General features: G+C 34.0%; 2 long non-coding RNA genes across 2 annotated transcripts; one reads left to right on the top strand and one right to left on the bottom strand.

Moving 5' to 3' along the window:
* The first annotated feature begins 626 nt into the window (after nucleotides 1–626).
* LOC149148473 (uncharacterized) lies at nucleotides 627–947 on the top strand. The gene is made up of 2 exons (XR_016262914.1): nucleotides 627–736; nucleotides 884–947. It is a non-coding gene; the product is annotated as an uncharacterized LOC149148473 (long non-coding RNA).
* A 760-nt stretch (nucleotides 948–1,707) lies between these two features.
* LOC149148472 (uncharacterized) lies at nucleotides 1,708–2,753 on the bottom strand. The gene is made up of 2 exons (XR_016263064.1): nucleotides 1,931–2,753; nucleotides 1,708–1,848 (listed from the first exon to the last, which is right to left on the bottom strand). It is a non-coding gene; the product is annotated as an uncharacterized LOC149148472 (long non-coding RNA).
* Nucleotides 2,754–6,346: the final 3,593 nt, after the last annotated feature.

The raw sequence follows: 6,346 nt of genomic DNA, 5'->3' as shown, positions 1-6,346 counted from the left end.
ATTAGTGTCTGAAAGGATAAACTCATGCATTGCATTTTTGATAGTGCTACAAATTATGCAAAAACCTTTGCAGTAAGGTTAGGAATTCTCATTTTGAGTAATTGTGCAATTAATATATAGTTTTTCCTTACCTATTATATATCATGTCCAGACCAGAGAACAATTTACAAAGTCAGGAACATGCCTGAGAAAACCATGTTAGATGAAAATATAGTAGAACAGCTGACCTTTGATTGCAATGGTGCCAATATTGTAAAATTAGGGTTTACCCTATCCTTAGAGCACAATCCTGTATAATCTGAGTTTACCCTATTACTAATTAGCGTCTGTCTTCTTGTAATAAGGCAATTTGGAGCATGACCCAAGTCATCAAGATCGTTTTGCTACATTATCTTGATTATTCAGGATACCTAGAGGAATGGATGCATTTATGTTAACTTCTATTAACTTTGAACTAGCATTGTGTTGATCAGCCTTCTACAGTTTCTTCATAGTTGAAAACTACAATGGACATATATTGTCCTGCTCATTTCAGGTACCACAACCGGGATATGACAAGTTGAGTATATCCCTGATATAATTAGAGACAGGTAAAATCGTAAGCAATACAGGAAGAGATTCCATCAATAACGGAACTTGTCAATGGTCTGATGCAATTTTTGTAACTACAAGACTCGAGCAAGATGCAAAAACTGGGAATTATCATGAAAAAATGTACAACCTTGTTGTATCAACGGTACTGCCTATTTCTCATCTTTTACATACATTTTAATCCTTTTTAAATAATTGAATATTTACCATTATATTGACTTGAACACAAAAACATTAAAGCAATTCTGATTTGTTTTTCTTTTGTTTAAATATAATTTCTGCAACTTGCGAGGGCTCTTCTCAATTTGGTTTCCTTGGTGAAACAACCATCAACCTCGCAGATTCTGTAGGAGCCATCACTCCATTATCTGTTTCTCTACCCCTTAAAAGCCCTATCACTGGTACTATTTTACATGTAAGGCATCCAGAGGTATACCTAAAGTTTTTCTCTCATAAGAGTTTTAACAATAGCTATTTGCTGATGTTTTATATTTTAATGAAAGTAAAAAAAGTTAAAAGAAAATTTTCAATTCAGCTATCTATACAAAATAAATAGTCTTGTTACCTTGTTTGTTGGCAGGTTAGGATTCAACTCTAGATACTTTCTTTTCTGACTGATTACATAGAGATTTTGAGCGAGAAAAGGATGTCTTGTAAAGAGAGCATCATAACATGAATAATGAAGCTGCTGCTATGACCCTGATGAAAGTGCTATATTTTCTGAAGTGACAACAAATGGCCATGGCAGCGAAGTAAGACCTCTAGGCTGATACAAATGGTTCCTATGTAAACATTCATACTCTATCATAAAATTGTATGTTGGAAGTTTGTGATGGCCAATAATGCTTTTGAATGATACTCTATAAAGTGGTAAACATCAATAAGAATGGTGTTAATGGCTAGTTTGGACAATCTGGATAAATTATGCGATAAGCTTTTTTACATCCTACACTGGCACTTGTGCATTCTTTTCTTATATCAGCCTGTAAATTATGTTTGGTGCATATGGGCAAAATATTCATAATTCAATGGCCCTGCCACTATCTGGCATCTAATGAAGGCAGATCAAACAACTCGACTCGAAATTTGTTACAGGTCATGTTTGATGGTTGGCTATTCCAAGACATCAAAGCGAAATGTTGGCCTTCTTATGATGTTGACATCATCAAAGCCTTTGCTAAGTCACCTTCCTTTTACAATTTTCCAACCTTACTGTAACGAACTGTAGAAGAATATGGTACTGCATGGCAATCCAATCTGTATCAAAATTGACAATTTTTGCTGTCAACTGCCCCTCTTGCAGTGAGAAAATATATTCTGACAACCAACAAGTACTTACATTTAAATTTAGCATACTTTTGCTCGATCCTGTGAATTCATTGCAGACTCTGGATCTCTCAAACATGTGGTTGCCTCCAACTTGATGAAGTGCTTAGATTTCCATCTCTTATGACTCGGGCCTTAATTGTAAGCCTCCTGTGAGTTGTATAGCCTGAAAATGTCCTAAGCACCTGTTCCTTTAGTTCAAAATGAGATGACATAGCAAGAAAAACAAACATTGCAACAGATATAAATAAAATTATAGCAGGCTGCAAGATTAGCAGCTATATTTAAAATTGCATATTATGCTATTCTTGGATGCTACTGAAATATAGTTATGAATGAGAAGTATGCTCTTTCTCTGGTACCATTGAACGATGATTCTGAAATGGCACACAGAAGGTTTACAAGAAATCTTATGAATCCAAGAGAATGTATCAAATTATTCTACCTTCCCTGTTTCAAAATCATGGCATTGTCTGCACTGAATCACTGATGATGAGTGTGGTGGGCATTGCCATATACTATATATTTATTTCCTATATTTACATATCAACTCTACTCAACTTTGCATCCAACTTAATCATAATAACTATGGTGTACCTTGTGTCAAACTCCTAGAAAAACTCCACAGAGGCATCATAATCCTTTTAAGAGAAAGAAGATTGGAAGACTTCATTACTCACCATATAATCAAATGCACAACTATCCATGGAAACTACATTTATCAGCTTACCAGGGCCTTGAATATTGAAGCTTGTTGACTAACAGTTTTCTTATTGCTAGGAAACACTGCTTGAAGCATGCAGACCATGGATTCCCATTGGTTTTGACTTATTGAGTCTCCAACAAACATTAAGTGCTTTCCTCTTAACCGCTCTAGCAGATTTTTGGCATTGAAACTGAAACACCATATACAGAAAAGTCCAAATCCTTTTATTCTCATATACAATATCACCTTGTATTTTATCCATTTATTTTCATATGCAATATCACCCTGCTTTTTTGCATTTCATTTCCTTTTAGCATAAATGCAATGCAAAAGAGAACATACTTCTAGGTAGGCTAATTTGTTTGCATTTTTATTTGTAGGGTTTATTTTGATTTCTGAAATATTTTGGAATAGAAATGATTGAGGTAAAAAACTGATATTTTCTATTTTGGAATGGGGATTGCCAAGAGTTTCGCTGCTACATCTCAGTTCTAACAGCTTTGAAGAAAGCATTTCTAAAGATATTGGCAATGCTAGAAATTTATCTAACCTACAAATTGACTGTAATAGATTTTCAGGTAAGCTTCCATCTGAGATTGCCAAGGTAGGGCTTTTATCTGTTTTCAATGCTAGCAATAATAAATTTTCAGGAAGTATACCAGATGCGCTTTATGGGTTACATAATCTTGATGTATTGGATTTGCAAGTAAATTTACTTTCTGGTAACATTTCGTTGAGTATTGGGTCTTTGAAACAGCTTACAGAGCTTAACTTGAAAGGAAATGATATTTCTGGTAAAATACCTATGCAAATGGGTGATCTCCAAAACCTCAGATACCTTGATCTATCCAGCAATCAACTCAAGGGGAAAGTCGTTACATCTTTAACCAACCTTACGTTTAGTTTCCTAAATCTATCAAAACAATCAACTGTCTGGAACAGTCCTCAGTAGCTTGAGTAAATTCAGAGAGGCATTTATATGCAATCCCAAACTCTGTGGAGACGATTTTCAAGATATCAAACTCTGTGTCACAAAAACGATTCTACATCACCAAGCAATTCAATATCATTCACTCAAGGCAATTTCAAAGCAAGTAGAATATAAATTAAAGGATCCATCTCTGCCTCCTGCAACACCAACTCGAAAGGCAAAAGTAAGTTTGTTTGTTTGGGCAGAAAGGAAAATGGCGAGATGTACTGCAGGCTAGGTTATCAAATGCAAAGGTAACTACTTCAGTTCAGTTCAGTTCAGTGCAAGGAGTCATTGCCACATTCATTTTATTTCATGTATATCATTTCATGGAAAAATTGATTTGCAGGGTTAAGCTGGATTTATGCAAATTGTATGTGTGCAATTTATGCTTCTTGAAATCTGATATATTTTGATTTGTACTTTTGTTACAGCTGCTGTTGCATGGGGTGCAGGGGAGCTTCTGAAGATTGAAGAAGTGGAAGTGGCTCCTCCATAGGCAATGGAAGTGAGAACCAAAGGTATGCTATGAATAATTATCATTAAACATCAAGTTTCTGGGAAGCAAATGTATGTTATGAATAATTATCATTAAACGTCAAGAAAATTTTAAGGAAGGATATTAATTACACATCTCCAATTGCACTGTACTGTATAACACATACAAATATTGCTTTTAGCAGTGAAATGGAATGGCTGATACTGATACTGCTTCGGTTGCAGGCCCAAACTCCTCTCTTTCCCTACATTTTGGGACATGAAGCAGCTGGGTATGCACTCTGCTCTTGCCAATGAGTTCTATGTATTCAAAAAAATTAGTTAGTCATATTAGTAGGCGCATGGGATTTCAAAAAAGTTAATTAGTCATACTAGCAGGCATTCAGGATTTCAAAGAAATTAATTAGTCATACTAGCAAACATGTAGGATTTCAAAAAAATTAATTAGTCATACTAGCAGGCATCATGTAGAATTTCAAAAGGGAAAAGAGACAGTAATTTTCTTGGAGAAGGGGTGACTGACCTCAAGGAGGGTGACTGACCTCAAGGAGGGTGACAGTGTGCTTCCCTTATTTACTGGAGAATGTGGAGAATGCAGACACTGCAAGTCAGACGAAAGCAACATGTGTGATCTTCTAAGAATTAACACTGACAGGGGGGTTATGATAAATGATGGGAAGTCGAGGTTTTCAATCAACGGGAAACCCATTTACCACTTCCTTGGCACATCCACTTTCAGCCAGTATACAGTTGTGCATGTCGATTGTGTTGCCCAAATTAATCCAGAGGCTCCTCTTAACAAAGTCTATATTCTCAATTGTGGGGTTTCAACAGGTAAATCATTTTCTGGACTTTTTCAGGGTAATTTGTTGATGATTGTGAAAAAGAGATCATTAAAAGGATATAATTGACTATGTATATTGTTTTATCCAATTCCTAAAGTTATGGTTTCCTCGAAGTGTTAATAATAAAATCATCCATGATCGTTCCCTTGATTGAAATTCTTATTCACAATTTATTTTGTTGTGGGATCAGGCATGGGTGTGACTTTGAATGTAGCAAAACCCAAGAAGGGTTCTCTTTATATTTTGTCATTTCAATTATATTATTATTAATTATATTATTATTATTATTATTAATGTTTAAATAAAAATAGTTACAAAATTATTTATAGATCACAAAATTAATTGTATTTTATTAAACATCACATATGAATACGATAAGTATTGGTTTAAGAATATTATAATTTGACTTTCTAATTGCACTATACAATTACGAGGCCTACCTTATTTCCATCTGGTTATGGTTACCTTCCGGATTTTATTTCTATGTTTACCTATAAAATAAATAAAAAATAATGTCTTTTAATTCGAAATACACGCAATGGTAAATGTTGACATAATCTAAGTAAATAATGTTGATATTGCGGAATGGTTTATGTTTATATAATCTATTTAAATAATGCTTTTTCAATTCTCATGGTTCAAGTAAATAATGTTTTTTCTTATTTGAAATTAACCATTGTTGATCTGACCTTCACTTGAGGGGTTATCATTATTAATTAAGGTGGTTTTATATATGGTATAAGTGGACAGCAATTTTAGAAATAATTAATGAGTTTACAAGTTGAAGATAGAAATAGATTAGATAACGCGTGGTTATTTTAAAATATTAAATTAAAATGTGGAAAAGCATATTACAATTACTTAATGTCTTCGTCGTATGTAAGTGGTTTGTTTTAATATTTGCAAATCACAAATTTCTCCGCTTTTCATTTATCATGTAAAACAGTGTAATTTATTTTTTATTTAAAAAAATAAAGTGTGCTGCCAATAATCTATTGAGTTTTTAGTATGAAGGCGTTTTAATATATTGATATGAATGGTTTGGTTTTGGTTTTGTTGTTTTAGTATGAAATTTGCTGGTACGGGATGGTCATGGTGCGGGATGGTCATGGTGGTTATTTTCTTGGTCACTAGCAAGCTTTGTATATGCTTGACTATCTGTAGAGGTTTCTTGCTTTTAATAATCCTATCGGCCTCTCTTTGTACCTTTTGGGACAATTGCTAGTAATAAAGCTATTCAAGTTTTCCTCCACATTCTTGTATGTTTGATGATATATGCATTTGTGTGGTCAATATATATGTGATCCTATATTGTTTATGATTGTAGATCTTTGTTCTTCGATAGTATTATGCTGCTTTGATTCCACAGGTTCTCTTTGAAGCTGGGTAGATGAAGGCAAAGTGGCAAGG

This window comes from Pinus tabuliformis, chromosome 9, assembly GCF_031772625.1.
Source record: "Pinus tabuliformis cultivar Carrire ecotype Pingquan chromosome 9, CPIR1, whole genome shotgun sequence".
In the NCBI taxonomy this organism is placed as follows: Eukaryota; Viridiplantae; Streptophyta; class Pinopsida; order Pinales; family Pinaceae; genus Pinus; species Pinus tabuliformis.
The sequence above is the reverse complement of the archived record's forward strand: the minus strand, read 5'-3'. Positions and strand labels throughout refer to the sequence as shown.